The following is a 19,972-nucleotide window of genomic DNA, read 5'->3' on the forward strand; positions in this document are numbered from 1 at the left end:
TGAAGTGAAAAAGACAGCTACAGGTATAAGTGTAGCACATTTGGCTATAAGCATAGCACATTCAACTATAAGCGTAACACCATATTGCAAGCAGATTTTGGAAACCTTCCAAAAGTGAAATTTGAAAAGAGAGAGAACGGTCAACTATAATTTTCTGTATAGTTTCGAGAACAACTTGATTTTTAAAAATGACCCCTGGGAAGGCCTTCAAAAATTGATTCTCCCGAGGTGACTCTATAAGCACAATGCCTGCTTCAGAATAGTGGCAGAAAGTGACTTTTTCACCTGTTTTTTGGATTTTTCTCCTAACCATTTTGTTGACATGCTTCAAAAAGTATATATATGAGATCCTTAGGGAAATATATATCTAGGGATATAAAATTTTTGGCATTTTGAGCTTTGAGATGAAAGCGTAGTGCCAAGGCATTGTGCTTATAGCAGGGTCAAAATTATAGGTTTTTCTGCAAACATAGAGCTCACAGATGAAGAGATATATCTCTAACCATAAGGATTTTTGAAAACATGATAGAGAATTTTATAGATAAGGATGTTTTGAAGAAAAACCTCTCTCAGTTTCTATAAATGTATTTTCCTTTTCTCAGAATCCATGCCACAAAATCATGACTAAAACAGGAAATTAACTTGAAATTTTTTTTTTTTTTAATTTCTGACATAGGTCTCCAAGAAAGTTTAATATCTCCAAATATATGATACCTGTGTAAAACATGAAGGATATTTTTTTCCCTTGGTATATCATTGAAAAAATCCTCTTCCACTTTTGTCAATTTCATGTCCATTGGGCCAGAAACACACTTTGAAGTAGAATTGTCCCTGTGTGCCACAAATGACCTCTTGATGAGTTTGTGAGGCACTGATATATTTGATGTTAGATGGCTCAACTTTTCAGACATGTCCTCCATTATTTCAATTCTTCTTGTAAGTGTGCGTGGCCTCTTCTCCCAAGGTGAAACCCTAGCTCACTAGGAGGAAGAATTAAGGTTTAGTTTTAGGAAAACAGGGGATTTGATAGCTGTGAGGAAATTTAGGGAAATGAAAGGGATAGAGAAATGAAAAAATTAAAGGAAAATTTGGGGGGATAGTGAGGGAGGTTAGGGAGTGTAGGGAAATGGAATTCCTAGGAATTAGTGAGGGGAAGGGGTAGGAAAGTGAAAAACGCAGTCATAGCCTAGGAAAGTGTCAAAAGTATAGCAATAGGCAGGTTTGTGGGAAAGTGAGAGAAATGAGGGGAATGAGCATGAGAAAAGATTAGGGGAGGTATATGGAGTATAGGTGAGGGTGTTTGAGCATAAAAAGTAGGGTTTTACCACATCAATCAAGTAAAATGACTAGGAGACCAAAAGTGCAAAAAAACCCTAGGAGAGGGTGATTCATTGGCTCTAGCTGAGCAAATTGATGAAAGGAAGGATGAAGGAGGAGTGAATGAAGTTCACTTACTTGCTGATGATGTGTTGGACCTATAAATTGATGGAGAAAACCTTTGAAATGAATGATTTTTCTCCCTTTTCAAAAGCACAACAAGGATGCCAGAAACACAGCGAGGGAGAAAGAATGATACTCTAGAGGCAAGAATTTGATCTTCTGAGTGCTAGAATACACTTTGGATATCATTAAAAAATACTTTTCTTTATTAATATTCCCATAATGATGACCTAAGTGATGTCATGAATCTTTTTTGACCTTTTTTATGACTTTACCTAATGATAACATCTAATGGAGTATGAAACTGATGATTTGGACCTTGAAGCATGACTAACCATGAGATGATGACTGAGATGGGGATCAAGACACTTCACTGATGATTCATCACAATGAGTGATGGCATGAATCAGATGATAATTTTACCATGGAATGAAGGGAGTAGTAACATACCTAGACACACTAACCAGTGACCAAATTTTTATTTGAAATCCTATTGAAACCATAAATATTTGACCTAGGACCCTATCAAAAAACTTTGAAAGAGCACGTTTGATCACTGGTGACTGGTGGGACTTACAGACACTAACACCACCAACTCTTCATAATGTATTTCAAAGAGAATTGCAACATCCATTTTTGATGAAGCTTTATCTCCATTGATGGGAATATGTAACATATATCTATAGTTTATGTTTGAAATGAGACCATATCCTTTCCATTGGTGTCCTAGATCAACATATTCTTGATTTTTTCTCGAATTATAAGCTAGGTGATGACCTCTATGCAAAGGATAATATTAGGATCGAAAGCCACTTTATGATGCTATGAATGCTATGCTATGAAAGTCACTTTATGAACATATCTTGTTTCATGCATATGATAGTTTCTTAGTTTTGTTTAAGCCATAAAGGGGGATGATGGATCTTCATGGGAAGTTGATTGTTGGCTCATGTTGGGGAAGTCCCTTCCCCATTTATTGGTGTGAGAGAATTTCTTTTAATGAAAGGTGGTTAAGAATCCATAAATGTTACACACCCTTTGCTCATTCTCAAATAAAACTAGTTTTAAAAGGATTGGTTGGGGGAAGAGGGGGTGTTGGAGTGAATATCATTTATGTATACACCTCATTGAAATAACAACCATGTAGGTATGTGGAATTAAATATTTATCAAATTCAAGGTTGCATGGGCTATTTGTTAGAAATATTCGAGGTTTCTCCAATTGTTAAAAGAATATTTGAGCACACAAAGAAAAATAAAGAATGCCTTCAGTGGATGGGGAAATTTCCCTATCACTCTCCTTCCCCATTTATTGGTATGAGAGAATTGATTTTAATGAAATGTGGTTAAGAATCCATAAATGTTACACATCCTTTGGTTATTCTCAAATAAAACTAGTTTTAAAAGGATTGGTTGGGGGAAGAGGCGGTGTTGGAGTGAATATCATTTATGTATACACCTCATTGAAAGAAAAACCATGTAGGTATATGGAATTAAATATTTATCAAATTCAAGGTTGTATGGGCTATTTGTTAGAAATATTCAAGGGTTCTCCAATTGTTAAAAGAATATTTGAGAACACAAGGAAAAATAAAGACTACCTTCAATGGATGAGGAAATTTCCTTATTACTTCCCTTCCCCATTTATTGGTGTGAGAGAATTAATTTTAATGAAATGTGGTTAAGAATCCATAATTGTTACACATTGTTTTCTTATTCTCAAATAAAACTAGTTTTAAAAGGATTGGTTGGGGGAAGAGGGGGTGTTAGAGTGAATATCATTTATGTATACAACTTATTGAAAGAACTACCATGTATGCATATTGAATTAATTATTTATCAAATTAAAGGTTGTATGGGCTATTTGTTGGAAAGATTCAAGGGTTCACCAATTGTTAAAAGAATATCTAAGCACACAAGGAACAATAAAGACTAGCTTTAGTGGATGGGGAAATTTCCCTATCACTTTGTTAAAAGGCATATAAAAAATTTGATTAGTTGTTCTAAGAGGGGATTGGAGGAATTTGAAATTCATCCCACCCATCAAATTCAATAGTTTAAATTAATTTACCAAATGATTGAGCATTTAAAAAAAGTTTAATGATAGATATTAAAGAGTTGTGACTATACTTAACGGCTAAAATATCACATGTTATCTAATTTATTGGTCAAATTCCATCCTTTGTATGCTTGAGATTTGACCACACTAGGTTTTCCAAAATCTGTTAGTTGTATAATAATTTCAACGAGAGGGGAGGGAGGCTTTTTTTTTCTAAATTTTTCATTGTCATCTAATTGGGTTTAATAGATAAATGATGAGAGGGAAATGATGGAAAGGTGTGGTAGATCCCAATTTTTCCAATGGGAGGTAACGAGGAACAAAAAAATAATATAATATATACAAGATGGGGCAATATACATACCTAGAAGATGAAAAATGGCAACTTGAAGAGGATTTGCATGACTTTTGTGGGTCATGGCAGCCTTGGGAATCTTTGTCTTGTTTGGGGATGTTGTGGAGGTAAATCCCCTTTGCGGACAGAGGTGATCCCTACTAGCCCAGACTGGGTCTAGCAACAATCAAACAATGCTATCACGCAAGTTCCTAATTGCAAATTAAAGGTGGATGATGAGAACCTACTTGGATTCCAACGCTAATATTCGTAGAAGAGACGTCCATCTCATTCCTTTGCTTCGGGTGGTCATGATCCCCACGATCTCTGTGATTGGACACCTGCACATGCAAAGAACAACACAAATACAAGCATAAAATCCAATAGATGCAATTATATATCAGTCAGAAAAGATATAACTCAACATCAATCATTACAAAGGACAATGAGAGTGGAACCATAATGATAGTCATCTATTATTGATAAATAACAAAGAAGAATGCAACCATAGTTCTAACGTCGAATCGTCCTTTGGCTGGGTGATCAGCTACACAAGTCTTGCAAAGCTTGTTGGGATGGGAAACAAGCCTCTCTCTCCTTGATGACAAGAATCTCCTCACTTAGATTTGGCCTTATTGATGCAAAGAAGGCTCTTGCAACTTCAATCTCTTGAACTCCTGGAATTTTTACTATCCCTAGCACTAGCTGGAACTAGCTTGCTCAAGGCAAAAGAACAAGCTTTTATAGATAGAGGGGAAGGAGATAGGATCAACCACAATTTCCATGGGATTGGCTTTATCACTTAGAAGCTTCCATGAAAGGTGGAAAACCACTTCCCTTCTATGGAGATTCGAAGCTAAACCATCCTAGCTCAACATAGATTCAGTTGGTGAATGGGTTAGGGAGAACCTTCGGAAGTTTGTTCGTTAAAAACTTTACCCAACTGGGTTGGCGCAAGTGTGACTCTGAGACAGAGCGCCAACTGGTGCGCCCTCTTTAGAGGATTTCCCTCATTGGCGCGGGAAGTACACTGCGGACCTGCGCTAATGCAAAAAGGGCTGTTTTTATGGGTATACTGCAGGAAATGTCTTCAGGGCATATGAAGCTCACACTTAAAGGAATATAATGCAAGTGGTTTCAGGTCATGTCACTTCTCACAGGTCCCGGAATGAGTCCTCCAGTGTGTGGGAGAAGGGTAACAGGGACGATGAAAAATGGTGACAAATTACTGTGTAACAGATGCCCCCTAAAGCATGAGGCCCGAGAGAGAGAGGGGTGAAATGCTTTACAAGAACATGTGTAACTGAAAACACTGCCGCCGGAGAACCTGCGTAAAGAAGTACAACTGATATCTCAAGTACAAGATATATGTGGTATGGGCGTGGCCATCCAAAACAGAGTACACAATAATCTAGATCCAAGGTATGGGCGCAGCCATCCAGTGAGGATCGATAAATAGAATCAGGCATGGTCGCAGCCATCTAGTGAATGAGTCATGTAATGATCATAATAAGCCACAAATTGCAGCCTGGATGCCAACAAACAAAATCCAGGGTCTTGCGCTCCATCTCGACCCAAACAGAGTACAAGTTCAGGCATGAGAATACATGAGTTGGAGTCGAACATGCATGAACATCGCCTGATTACCAGCCAATAGTGAAAACTGTTAACAGACGCGAGAGGTACCACCAATAATGACAATGGCCCTCAAGGTACTATAGGTACAATCTACGGCGTGTGAATGAGTGAGCTGGCGTCGAACACCCATAGAGTCATTCGATCAGAGGCCAATGATGAAAACCTCTCGTCGAACACGAAGAACCTGCCATTGAGGCATGCAGGCTCCAAGGCACCGGAAGGGAGTCTCTAGATCAGCTTCCTGGATAATGAGCTAAAGTCGACAGGAAGTGACCTTGATCAAAGGTGGGCAATAGTGTTTCCCACATCATTGACACGAGACAAAGGAAGAATGTTGTGGTGAATCAGAATTATGTGAGGTATCAGAGGGTGGTTGTAATTCTGCAGAGGTCAACTTCTCTTGAACATATCGGCAGCACGACAGTGGACTTGGTAGTATTTGACATCAACGGATCAAAGGTCATGGTGACGAGGCAATGAGTAGATGAGAGGTCAAATAGGATCACCCAAAATGCACGGAGGCAAGTGAAAAACGAGATGAGATGTCCCCACCTAGACACGAAAGCAGACAAGTGCCATGTTCAAGAGCGACATACTGCCGACACGACAATAATTATGGGTCCATTTTCCCCACCATTGCTGGCGAGTACCCCAGTTATTTTTAACAAGCTTGACGGGGATAACATATGCTTGTAAGGCGTCATTACAACAGAATCCGATGTCATTAAGTTTTAACGAGTCTAACAAAGGAAGAACTCGGCGTCTTTTCGTGTTTAGAGAGTTTGAAAAGACAGCAGAAAAGTAAACTCTAGGGGGGTCCCTTTTCGTAGAGCCGTGTCTCTCGAGCCCGAAAAAGTATAAAACAATGCTCGAAAGAACCACCCGACCATTACGATCGAGGAATACTTTTCATATTTAGTGATTTCGACCTGCAAAAGTAAAAAAGCGATCGAAATCATGTCGTTTCGTAACCATTAACGAGCCTGAAACGACAAGGGCCCGACGATCTTTTCATAGTTACACGGTCGGAAAAGAGTTTAAAGACGACCGCCTCTTATTTACATTTAACGAGTCAAGAGGGGTAGCTCGAAGATATTTTCGTCTTTAAACGGTCGGAAAAGAGCTGAAATTAGACCTCCATTTTTATTCTATTTAACGAGTCAAAAAGGGAAAATACTCGTCCTAGAGGAACGTGTGGTATAAAGGGTAGCAACTAGTTCCGGTAATGGTGGAACTGCTCAAAACATGTAATGGTCAAGAGGTTGGCTAAGAAAACCACTCATCGCTGCGGTTCCTCAGGAAAGGAAAAACAACGAAGTGAAAGCATATGATCGGCCAACGAGATGGTGGCAATGGAATGAAAATAACCAAGGCTCATCTAGCAGAATTCAGCGGATAAAAATGGCAATCACGATATGTAAATCGGGTATGGGTTCATTTTTACACAAGCTTGAACCATGGAGAACTTTGCTTGGATTCGGTTTCATGTTTACACAAGCTTGAAATGAAAAACTATGCTTGTTATGAGTTCGCATGCCCCCAGGCATAATGACGCAAAATGAGGTACATGCCCCCCAAGCTTCATTGCATTCAACAAAGTGGATGGAATGAAGGTTCACTCTCGAGATCTACGAAAGACTCGACTTGTATTTTACGAGATCTTAATCAAAGACTTGATGTGGAAAAGGAGGAGTTGTTTCATTTTCTAATGAGGTTGACACAGTAAAAGAACTATCCTCATAACCCTTGTTTCATTTTTTTAACGAGCTTGACAGAAGATCAGGAACGATGCTCGAACACCTTGCTTCGTTTTTTAGCGAGGTCGTCTCAAGATCAAAACTATCCTCGGAACCCTTGTTTCATTTTTTAACGAGCTTGACACAAGATCAGGAACTATGCTTGAACACCTTGTTTCGTTTTTTAACGAGGTCGTCACAAGATCAAAACTATCCTCGGCCAGATCCAGTTTCATTTTTTAAGGAGCTTGACATAGGAAAGCAAACTATGCTTCGATCAGACCCAATTTCATTTTTTAAGGAGCTTGACATAGGAAGGTGAACTATGCTCCGATGGAACTTCACCATAATGAATAGGAAGTTGAGGCTCCGAAGAGTGCCACGCCTGATGGAAGGCCAACATCTTGGAAGTTAGGGCCCAATGCCTCCAGGACACTATGCACGACGGCGGCATCACTAGATCCAGGCACGGGATAGGTGGCCACGTAGTTGATCTGTGATGGGGCAAATGCAACTGGTGGATGAAAACCACGAGGGGATGACAACTGCGCAGGAGGTACTCGAGGACGGACGAACGATAATTGATCTATCGTCACTATTCTTCCATCGTGTGGAAAGAAAACCACCCGGAAAATTGAAGAGACCAGGGCCCCCATGGCATAAACATAGTCACGGCCAAGGAGAAGACTGAAGTCTAAAGCACCTTGCGTAACCGATATGTCTATATAGACGGTCTTGCCTCCCAAAGTAACAGGGAATTGTGGAAGGATCCCCAATGGTTGACTAGTTCCTCTGTCAAAAGCCGTCAGATTCGGTGCGACTGGCACAAGCTGTGGGGAACCCAAGGCTTGCCAAGTAGTGGCAGGCATAAGGCTAACCGATGCTCCCTCATCCAACACAGTGCCAGGTAGCGCCTTATTATAGGCATGTACCGTGACCCAGAAAGGCACATGGGATGGAAGGGGGGAGGTAGTCAAACGACTCCAGTCGAAGGAAATGACTGAACTACTTGGTGGGGGAATCATATGATTGCCCCCCTACTCTAAAGGAACTGAAGCAGGATTCTCGGGAGCAGCTGGGATAGGAGAGTCATTTCCGGACTCAGGAGAATATGAGGAGATGAGAAGGACATGGGAGTGATGCTCTTCCGAAATAGAGTGATCAACGGGCGGTGAACTCAAGTCGACACTCTTTCCGACCAATGGTTGGTCTGGAATAGGCTGGGCACAGCCAGGTTCGGGAAGAGGAGGCTAGACAAGAGAAGAGTATGAATCAATCTCTTTTTCAGCAGGGGAACGATCTGCGGCTACAGAGAGACGTTGATAACCAACGAGAAGTTGGGGTGAAGGAGCTGTAAGACTTTCCAAGACAACGGAGGCTTTATCCATGAGTGGACAAAGGTGAAGGGGATGATTGCCTTCACAAAGTCTACAGGGGATTCGAATCTTCCCTTTTCCCTTGCCATTCCCGACTGATAAGGTAGCATCGTCATGAGATTCAAAGGACGATGAGGGGCGAGCCGGATCGCGAGACCATACTTCTAGTACCCTGGGAATGCTAGGACAATCACGAAGAAGATGGTCCTACTTGCATAATCGATAAGGAAACTTGACCTTCCGCGGAGGAGCGGAAGGGGGCCCGACTTCAGGTATACGTGAGGGGGTAGCTGCACTTGTAACCTCTCCCTTAGGAGCCTTCTTCTTCTTTGTCTTCTTCTTCTTCTTCTTAGCCACCTGGTTACTCGAATCTAGACTTTCACCAGGTGAAGTAGAAGATGAGGACGTAGAATTGGGCGTAGAAGGGGAGAGATCCACCTTAGAATCAACATGATGTTGTTCAGGTGGAGGGACGGATTGACTAGACGGTGAGACGGTAGGGACCAAAGAGGTTGAGAACAACCAAACCGGCAACCCAACAGTTAACCCTGGGAGGGACAACGTTGCCATATAAGGAGCACCAACATTTCCAAAAGGAGCGAAATGACCAGGGTTCCCGTCAGAGGGGGTCCTTGGGTTGGTCAACCCCAGAAAAGTTGCCATCGAGAACGAAAAGAAGCCTACACAAGCTAACACAAACAAGATCTAACCGGGTAAATGTGAACGCGGCTGAATAAATTTTAAGACAAAGGAACTGAACTTGACCTTTTCATGTTTTAAGAGTCGAGAAAAGGACAAAACGGTGACTCTAGTTGCCTTCGAATGTTTTGTGAGCTCGAAGTGACAAGTGCTCAAGTGAGACTTTTCTTTTAAGGAGTCCGAAAAGGATCAAAAGTGACTACTCTGGAGAGCTAGGCAAAAAGGTTTACCAAACAAATCCGTAAAACTGCATATACACCTTGGCAGTCATATGAAAACCAAGGACTTCCCGTACGGCAGTCAATCTTCCCGAATGCTGTGTTCGGTGCGTTATGGCTTGTAAGGCGGCAGAAACGGCTTCCTGTGGATAAAGGATGATAACCTAGTGGGGTCTCCCCATATACTCGACGGTACGTGGGAGCTCAAGTCCGTGCTAGACCACTTGTTGCGTCACGGAAGGAGGAATCACCCAACCTTAAGTGAAACAAAAGTGACTAGGTTTAACGACGCCGGAGCACGTCTCTAGCCTAGACCTCTAAACAGTGAGTGTTATGTTCCAATGCGTTTTTAAGTTCATTCAGTTCATTTTATGGTTGATCTTGAATTAGCTTTCGGTTTCTAGGTCCTACCGTATGTAATTTCTCACAATTTCCTAAATGCAAACTATATGCGAAAATATATCATTTCGTTCGATGAATGCTAACTACGAGAGGGTTGAGAGCTTTCACACAAACAAAAATGACCATAAAACAATCAACAATAACTCTAATGTAGCTAATGGAAATTAACAAAACCTTTCTCTAAAGTTACTAATCGCTAATAACAACGAAAAGCTTTATTTTCCATTAACTAATGCAAAGCAAAAGAGGTTGTTTGTTTCTTTTTTGATGGCAAAATGCACTAAACAAAATTTGAGAAACAATAACAAAGAGTAAAAAGACAATTTTCACTCAATGAAAATACAATCAAGTCCATAAATACCAAGGCAGTCCTTCAGAACCAAGAGAAGATCTCAAAGACCTTAATGGGCCATGTAATCTAAGCCCAAAACGAAGCCAAGCGAAATCCAAGCGAAAAGAAGAGAATCACTCGAATAACGCAATAAAAAGTTTAACAATCACTAAACAAGTGCAAGAGAGTAACCAAAAAGTTGTTTGGACCAACAGAAGACCAAAACTTCTAAGGAAGGCTCGATGCACAAAGCCACTAGATGCCCTAGGGCTAAAATGTGAAATCGGTGGAAAATGGAAAACACCCAAAGTATGCAAATGTAATCTATGCACACTTTTCATTCATATCCTGAAAATGAGAATTCTAATTATCCAAGTGTGATCTATGCAAGAGAATTCTCAAACACACGATGATTCTAATGTAATCTAAGAACCAATCAAGCGCAAATCAAGAAAAATGGGTGTGAGTTCTAAAGATCATAAACTAAAAACACTCAAAGGCGAGATCATAAACTAAAAACACTCAAAGGCGATTAACACTCAAAGGGAATTTTTTTTGCAAAAACAAAAGCAAAAAGATGCAAAATTGTGAAAAGACTGAGACAAACCTCCAAGTAATGATCAAAGGAAATTAAATTAATAATTTGCCAAAAAAACTCAAAACCAGTCAAACAAGACTCTGACACAGTCAAGTGATTGAAAAAGGTGTAGCTAGACACAAAACCCAAGCTTGGAAGGCTGCAAACAAGAAAAGTGGAAAATTTCACAGGCCTGGCGCGACTGTCAGGCAGAAAAATAGCGCTAATTGAGGATTGGCGCGGGCTGTACACTGGCAAGCGGTGCCAATTGGCGCGACTGTCATGCAAAAAAGAGCGCCAATCAAGTTTGCGAGCTTAAAAATAAAAACAAACAGTCCAAGGCTTGGTCGACAGTATCCAGACAGACCAGGCAGCAAGAGACAATAGAGCATCCAACCCAGAAAGCTATCTAAGCAATCAAAACAAGAGAAACCAAAGAGACAAGACAACTCCAAGTTGTTTAGTCCGTAAACCAAACCGGAGATTGACTGAAGTGGCGTTGATCTACTTCACTAATGCAAAGAAATAGCGTTTCGAAGGCTATCTGGCCGTACTTCAGGCTCCATCTAAAGTTTACAAATCAAACAACAAGCTAAATCCCCAGTGGATTCGCCAAATCGTTGTGGAGGTAAATCCCCTCTGCGGATAAAGGCGATCCCTACTAGCCCAGACCGGGTCTAGCAACAATCAAACAATGCTATCACGCAAGTTCCTAATTGCAAATTAAAGGTGGATGATGAGAACCTACTTGGATTCCAACGCTAATATTCGTAGAAGAGACGTCGCTCTCGTTCCTTTGATTTGGCCGGTCACGATCCCCACGATCTCCATGATTGGACACCTGCACATGTAAAGAACAACACAAATACAAGCATAAAATCCAATAGATGCAATTATATATCAGTCAGAAAAGATATAACTCAACATCAATCATTACAAAGGACAATAAGAGTGGAACCATAATGATAGTCCTCTATTATTGATAAATAGCAAAGAAGAATACAACCATAGTTTTGACGTCGAATCCTCCTTTGGCTGGGTGATCAGCTACACAAGTCTTGCAAAGCTTGTTGGGATGGGAAACAAGCCACTCTCTCCTTGGTGACAAGAATCTCCTCACTTAGATTTGGCCTTATGGATGCAAAGAAGGCTCTAGCAACTTCAATCTCTTGAACTCCTGGAATTTTTACTATCCCTAGCACTAGCTGGAACTAGCTTGCTCAAGGCAAAAGAACAAGCTTTTATAGATAGAGGGGAAGGAGATAGGACCAACCACAATTTCCATGGGATTGGCTTTATCACATAGAAGCTTCCATGAAAGGTGGCAAACCACTTCCCTTCTATGGAGATTCGAAGCCAAACCATCGTAGCTCAACATAGATTCAGTTGGTGAATGGGTTAGGGAGAACCTTTGGAAGTTTGTTCGTTAAAAACTTTACCCAACTGGGTTGGTGCGAGTGCGACTCTAAGACGGAGCACCAACTGGCGCGCCCTATTTAGAGGATTTCCCCCATTGGCACGGGAAGTACACTGCGGACCCGCGCTAATGAAAAAAGGGCTGTTTTTATGGGTATACTGTAGGAGATGTCTTCAGGGCATATGAAGCTCACACTTAGAGGAATATAATGCAAGTGGTTTAAGGTCATGTCACTTCTCACAGGTCCCGAAATGAGTCCTCTAGTGTGCGGGAGAAGGGTAACAGGGAGGGTGACAAACGGTGACAAATTACTGTGTAACAGGGGACTTATTGAATTTTGACATGCTCAAGGATAAGGAAAGGTGGCAAAGAGAAATGATCCAATATCCATTTAAACAAAATGACCCTTTTCCACTCATTTCAAACCTTTTTAAGAGGTCACATAACTGTTTTTGTGGATGCCAAAGTTTAGTGAGGTGTGATAAAGGGTCTATGACACAAATTTGAGAAAGTTGACGATCTTGTGACATATCGCACCTTGAGAAAATTTATTGGCATGTGACAAAGATAAATTATCATGACAAGAGAAGTTTTTCTTGGGTTCAATAAAGGAAGTTGTTACAAAGTTTCAAATTTTGGTGAGTTGTATTGTATCATAAGATAAAGTACTTTCAAGTGTTATGTGTCTTGAGGATTGAAAAGTTTAGAGGCATGATATGTGGTAATGAATACCATTTTCCCTATAATGTATCATGCCCTATTTTTTTTTCCAACATTACAATGTATCACATTGGTAGAAAAGTTTGAATGGTACAACACACCACAAGAGAGGAAAACTTCTAAAGGTGCATTTTTTTTTAATTCTAATTATTTTTGTATCACAAAGATAAAAATCTTCCCATTATGTGATATATTACACAAAAGAAAATAGCCATGCAGTGTATCACAACAAGACAAGTTTTTATATGATGTGATGAAGGAAGATTCATAAGTTTTTAAAGGCTACAACAAGGAAAATTTTCTCCAAAAAGGTTAGAGCAAGAGATAAAAGGAAACTTCTATGGCTTGTTGACCTATGAAGAGTGTTAAAGAGTTATTGTAGGAAAAAAAATTATGAGCTATCTTATTATCTCAAAAATAATTCTATGGAGGTTGAAAAATTTGAATAAGGATAGACTCTAATCCTTTTTTTCCTTCTTCAAATGACAATGAAAATATTTGAATGGGGAAGTTGTTCCGTGCTCAACAATTGGTGACACGCTATATGAAACCATGTATATATGTGACTAATCTATAGAATATTCACAAGTTTTATTAAGGCACAAATTTACCTTTCATAAAACACATTTTCTTCAGTCCAATGGGTCCCCATTGCACCTTGTACTTCAAATTAGCTGAATGAATACTCATTTCAAGCCTAAGAAAATTATCGGTCACAGTTGCAAGGCAAAAACATGGAGTTCTTTCTTGATGTACCTCTTCCATAGACACCATTATAGTGTCACAAGGTTGCTACAAGTAAAGGATGTTGAAGATTTAGGAATTTTTATTCATGGTCTTTCTATGTTTCTCCACGGCCAATGAGCATACAACACTAATAGAGTCACCCCAATATCACAGGCCTTTCTCTGCTACCAACTAGTGTCCATAGCTCCGATGGAAATACTACATTTCTCACTTGATTTGAAATGCATTTTTCCATGCCTTTATCTTTAGAATTTTATTGTTTTAGAAAAAGGTGGATTGGGATCTTAGTCACCTTTTAAAGGAATGCATGATAATACTTGTTATTTAAAAATTATTTTAGATACCCCTTCCTTAATAATAAACATATTCCATGTATGTAAAACCTTGGGAAATCCATCATCTTCCAAGTGAAATATCAATCACTATTAAGTGTATTAGTGGAGCCTTCAAGATAACCAGGTTCCTTCCTAGAGTTGGGCATGTGTTTCTCATAGTTATCTAATATTCATATAGTGTTCCACCAATGAATTGACAACTTAGATATTAGATTAAGATATTGAAAAGAGATGGTGAAATGGTGTCTTGTCCATAGGATCATAGTGGATATCCAATATTTTGACCAACCGCGCTAAAAATTATAAAGCAATTAGAGCACTTGTAATGTATAATCAATCATTTTTTGGAAATATAAATGAAAAGGTACATTATTTAAAAACAAACTATGTAAGAAAATAAATGATTAAAGTGAAGCAAATAATGGAAGATTTAAATCAAACATATAAGCCGGCAAAATTCAAATACAAAATTGAAAAGACAAACCAAAGGAAATATATTCACATACAAGCTAATTGCCTAAACAAAAACCCAAAGCATATGTTCAAAATTTTTCCATTAGTAGGAAGGAGGTTTACTTCTCCTTTTATAATTTTTACTCTATATTTGTATAGGAAAAACTTTTCAACCACTAAGGACTAAGCTATAACTATTGGAATTTAGTATGCTTAGCCTTCTCTTCATATGAATTGCCACAATTTAAAACAAGTTCTCCAACTTGCATATGCTTTAACCATGTAAATTAATTGCAAAAAGATTCTTAATTAAAACAGAAAATATCCTATGGAAAATACATAGATTACAACATATTTTATGCTAGAAACCAAAACCCAAGAAAACTAGCAAGAATTTTTAATATAGATATTTTGTACATTATTATAATACAATATATATCCTGTGGCATCCATGAATCACCTATCCATTTAACTTGGATTAGAATACAACCATATTTCCTTAACAAAAATTACAAAACCATGGGCAAGGCCACCATGCACCACAAAACTTCTTTTAGAAAAACCATGTGCCAAAAACCACCAAAAATGGATGCAAAAAACTACCCAAAAGAAAAAATAAATAAATAAAAAAATAAATAAAAATTAAAAAAATAAAAAAATCTTGGGGGTGCTACCCCAAACATCTACATAGGGGGATTCCACCCCATTATGACCCCCCCACCCCCTCCCCCCGATGCAACATACAACATGTGAAGCTAGTCATGCAAAGAATATAACACATACCAAACATTCTCCCAGTTTTTGTTTTCTTTGCACATAGGGGGTCATAGGAGTACATCATCAACAATCTAGGGAAATAATTACCATTGTTTCTATACACCAAGATAAATTCTTAGTGCTCACATATTTTTTTAATGGTCTACAACATTCTTCAAAGTGTCTACTTTTCCTTGCACCCAATACCTGAACACAATATTTGTAACCGTATTACTTCCTTTCTTGCATGAGTGACTACCATATATTCAACTTCTATAATTGAAGTGACACTATATATTTCCTTTTTCTCCTCTAATTAATTTCTCCTCCATATAGGTTAAACACATACCCACTTGTAGATATTTTGTGATCCATATCTCTAGCCCAACCTACATTAACAAAACATGTATATTCAACACTCTATCCAATCTTGGTCTTCCTTGGTAGTGCAATCCATATCCAAAAGTGTCATGTGAATACTTAGAAACCCTCTTAACAACTAGCTTTAACATAGACTTGCTCAATATTCTCATTGCATGTGTAATTTATGGTCTAGTACACACCATTGCATACATCAAGCTTCCAACTACACTAGTATATGGAACATGAGAACCTTTATCAGTTTACATTCTGACATTTTAAACCTCTAAAATATGGTCTCTACTTACTTCCTCTAACTTAAATAGAGTTTCTTGTTTTTCCTAATCTCTTTTAATTTCCAAACCCAAGATAAAATTTGCAGCACTGATATCCTTCAAGTCAAGTTTAGAGGAAAATTGAGTTTTCACTTCCTAGATTATTTCCTTGTCGTTTCCAATTTATCATCCACATACAAGAAAAAATGCATGACACGATCACTAACTAATTTTAAAATTACACAGTGATCTTCTTTGCTTCTTGTAAAGCCAAGTCTTAATATATAAGTATCAAAAAAATTATCCCACATTCTTAATGATTGTTTTAACCCATATAGGGACTTTTTATCCTTTATACCAACTATTTCTTTCCTTTCACAACAAATCCTTTTGGTTTATTTATGTAGATTTCTTCTTCTAGATCCCCATGTAGGAATGGTGTCTTCACGTCCACCTGTTCTGCTTCAAAATCAAAAGTGGTAGCAATAGATAAAATAAATCCAATATAAATTAACTCGGCAATAGGAGAAAATATATCAGGAGAGTAAATCTCTCTACTTGGGAATAACCTTTTGTACTAAGATTTGTATTTATCCACTATTCCTTCTAAATTCAAATTATTTTTTAAACAACCATTTGTTTCCAGTGGGATTTCTTCTAGTCATCAACTCCACTAGATCCCATGCCTCATTCTTGTGTAAGGTTTCTATTTTTTTTTATCCATGGCCATTTTCTAGATTTTTTCATCCTCTAAATCCATTGCATCCCTAAGCATTTTAGGATCATCATAAACAATAGACAAAGAAACATTTGAACATAAATTAGGTGGGGTATACCTTTCTGGCTTCCTTGTTTTCAAAACCAATCTCCTCAATAACAGACTATGTGGTTCTTCTTCTTCCGATTCTTGTTCTTTTATGTAGTCTGATTCATCATCCTTCATTTCAAACTCTATATTTTCTTATTCTTTCTCCCTTGATAACACTTCTTATTTGAAAACATCTTAGACTTGTCTAATACCACATCTTGACTATACACAACATTCTTAGTTTCTGGGTTCCAAATCTTATAACATTTTAGACCATATTTATATCAAATAAATATACACTTTCATCTTTCCTATCAAGCTTACTCCTATTCCCATTTGGAATGTGTACATAAGCATCATATCCAAATACTTGAATATTTTTAAGATAAGGTTTCTTACTAGTCCATAACTCATGTGGAGCCTTGTCATCCAATGTTGATGAGGGTGATCTATTTTTCTAGATATGCACAGAGTCCATAGCCTCTGCCTAGAATTCCTATCCTAACTCGACACCACTGAGCATGCTCCTTTATTTATCCATCAATATCTTATTCATCCTTTATACAACTCCATTCTATTGAGGTGTGTATGGAGTATTCTTCTTCCTCTCTATACCACATATCTTACATAATTCTTTGAATTCATTCCCACGGAATTCTCCACTATTATCTACCCTCACACCTTAATTTTATTCTCCATTTGATTTTCCACAAGAGCCTTAACTCTTTGAACATGGCAAAGGCTTCAAATTTTGTTCATGAGGAAATAAATCTATGTATTCCTCAAGAAGTCATATATAAGTGAGACATGGTGACACATTTACCTAGTGATGGAACCAACACAAGCCCAAACACATCACTATGCACAAAATGTAATATTCCCTCAGATCTGATAGAACCATAGGAGAATCTTACCTGATTATTTTTCCCATATAAGTAATGTTCACATAAATCAAAGTCTATAGATAAATTAGACATAATTAGACATATCTTCTACCATACCATTATTGTGTATTACTCAAAGGCCCTTCTCTCCAATATGTCACAGTGTTTGATGGCACAACATAATCTTTTCTCCAAGAGTTGCAATATTTTTTTTCTTCTGCTCCACTCTCAAGAATAATGGAATTGTTGCACCCATCACTAACAATGCTTCCCAATAGCTTATGCAAGAAACCAATCTGATCTCCCCTCAACAATACCATTGCTCCTTGAACCATCTATAGGAATCCTTTTCAAACATTATTCTTAGACCTGCATCACTCATCTTGCTTACATAAATCAAAATTTTGGCTAACCTTGGGATGTGAAGATGTTATAGACATATTTGGGCACTACAACCCCAATCATATATGTCGATAAACCAAGGGATTTTTAACCCCTAAAAGTTTTATTTCAGACCCTACAGGATCATGGTCAATTAATTACATCATTTCCCAGAAGTACCACTTGAAAAAACACTCAGAACTGGTCAAAACTGTACCATACTAACTGCTCCTTAGTCAAGGTGCGATGCATACTGACTCCTACACTAGCTAGGTGCGATGCATACTGAAAGAGCCTTCTGTGGGGTGCGATGAGTGAGAATGGACAAATGTCTGAGGAAATTTGCTAAGTGGATGCTCATGGAATCTTCTAGAAACTTCCTCTATGACACTTGCCTTTCTGAATTCGCCTAGACATGAGTAAGAGATCCAAGAAATCTCCAAGTGGAAGTAAGAACTACAAGTGAAATGCCACTAATCAAAAACCTAGATCTGACTCACACCTCTGCAAATATCTATAAATGGATCCCTCATCTGAGAGATCTAGAGGCTGGAACTTTGTAATTTGTAAAGAAGTGCTATTGGTTTGTCTTTGAGAAGGGGAATTGTATTGTTCGGTGATCTTGCTTTTCATGAGGTGAAGAGGGCTTTGATGTTGGGAGGATGATGCTGGATCAGACAGCTGGGCTGTAATCCTCTCCTACTGTTAATAAAGTTCGCTGAGTTTTCCTCCATATAATTGTGTATTTGTGAATGCAATTGTATGGTTAATGTAATTCTGATTTTGCATTGCTTATGGTATTATAGATTGAGATGCCTTGATGGTGTTCTGTCACTTTGTCTCTACAGGTATTCTCTAAAGTGGGACAAGTAGGAGAGGAGTCGCAAGTTCCATCAAGGGAGAGAGAAATCAAGCAAGGAGTCAATCAGAAGATCCAGGTTGGCCCTCTTTGCTTCTCTCTTATCTATCATACATAAAGGAAATCTCGAAGTGATTTTATTATTTGTTTCTAAGATAGCTACCCGTCTTAGTGGGACTAGCAGATAAAAAAGACACTAGTTTTCCTGGAAACAAAATGGCGACTATGCTAGGGAACGAATAGTTTGTTTGTTTGTTATTGTTGTTTGATTTATAAACTACAGACGAAGCCTGAAGTTAGCTAGATAGCCTTCGAACTACTTTTGCTATGCAACTGCAAAGTAGATGAATGCTGGTTCAGTCAATCTCCGGGTTGGTTTATGAACTGAACATCTGACTTACAAGCATCCTAAATTCCCTTGTGGTAGCTCAATAACCTCTTAAGATCATACCCCTGTACTTTGTTTTTATTGCCTATCATAGCTCAGCTTAAATCACTGAACTTAGCTGCAAATTTTGGGCAAAAACCCAACTCAATTTTGCTCCCTAGCCCCTCACACTATCTGTAACTGGTAGACTGTATGCATCGCACCTCTCATGTGTTGTAGGTGAGATGCATCCCTATTTCCCTAAACGACAGGTGCGATGATTAAGTGATACTATTTCTCTCTTTGAAATTTGGTTTTTTCCTCCTTGTTTTCAACTCTATTCAATTGTTTTGTTGCTTGTGATCAGTATCTCATTGTTGAAACCTCTTTCTTTTACATTGTTCAGCCTCCATTGATAGGGATCTGTAAGTGTTTTTATGTATTTGTCTATCATTTGTAGTCCTTCTTTGTCAAAAGTAGCTTAATCGAACTGTCATTTTTGATGCAAAGAAGTGTTGTAACTGTCATTTTGAGTAAAAAAGAAGAGCGTCATAAAGTCTTCCTCTTCTAGATAGTCGATTGTACTTTTGCCATTATATTTGATTTGAATTATTAATATTTAAAGTGTCGAAAGCAGTTTTCTATTCGAAATCGAAAAGTGTCGTTTTAGTCTTTGTTTCATTTTGAAAAGAAATCGTTGAAGTGTCTCTTTGAAGAAAATAGTTCAGATCTGTACTTAGTTTTCCTTTTTGGCATTCTCACATTAAGGAAATGAAAAACAAATACATGCATTTGCATTTG

The sequence above is a fragment of the Pinus tabuliformis genome, chromosome 7 (genome assembly GCF_031772625.1).
Source record: "Pinus tabuliformis cultivar Carrire ecotype Pingquan chromosome 7, CPIR1, whole genome shotgun sequence".
NCBI lineage: Eukaryota > Viridiplantae > Streptophyta > Pinopsida > Pinales > Pinaceae > Pinus > Pinus tabuliformis.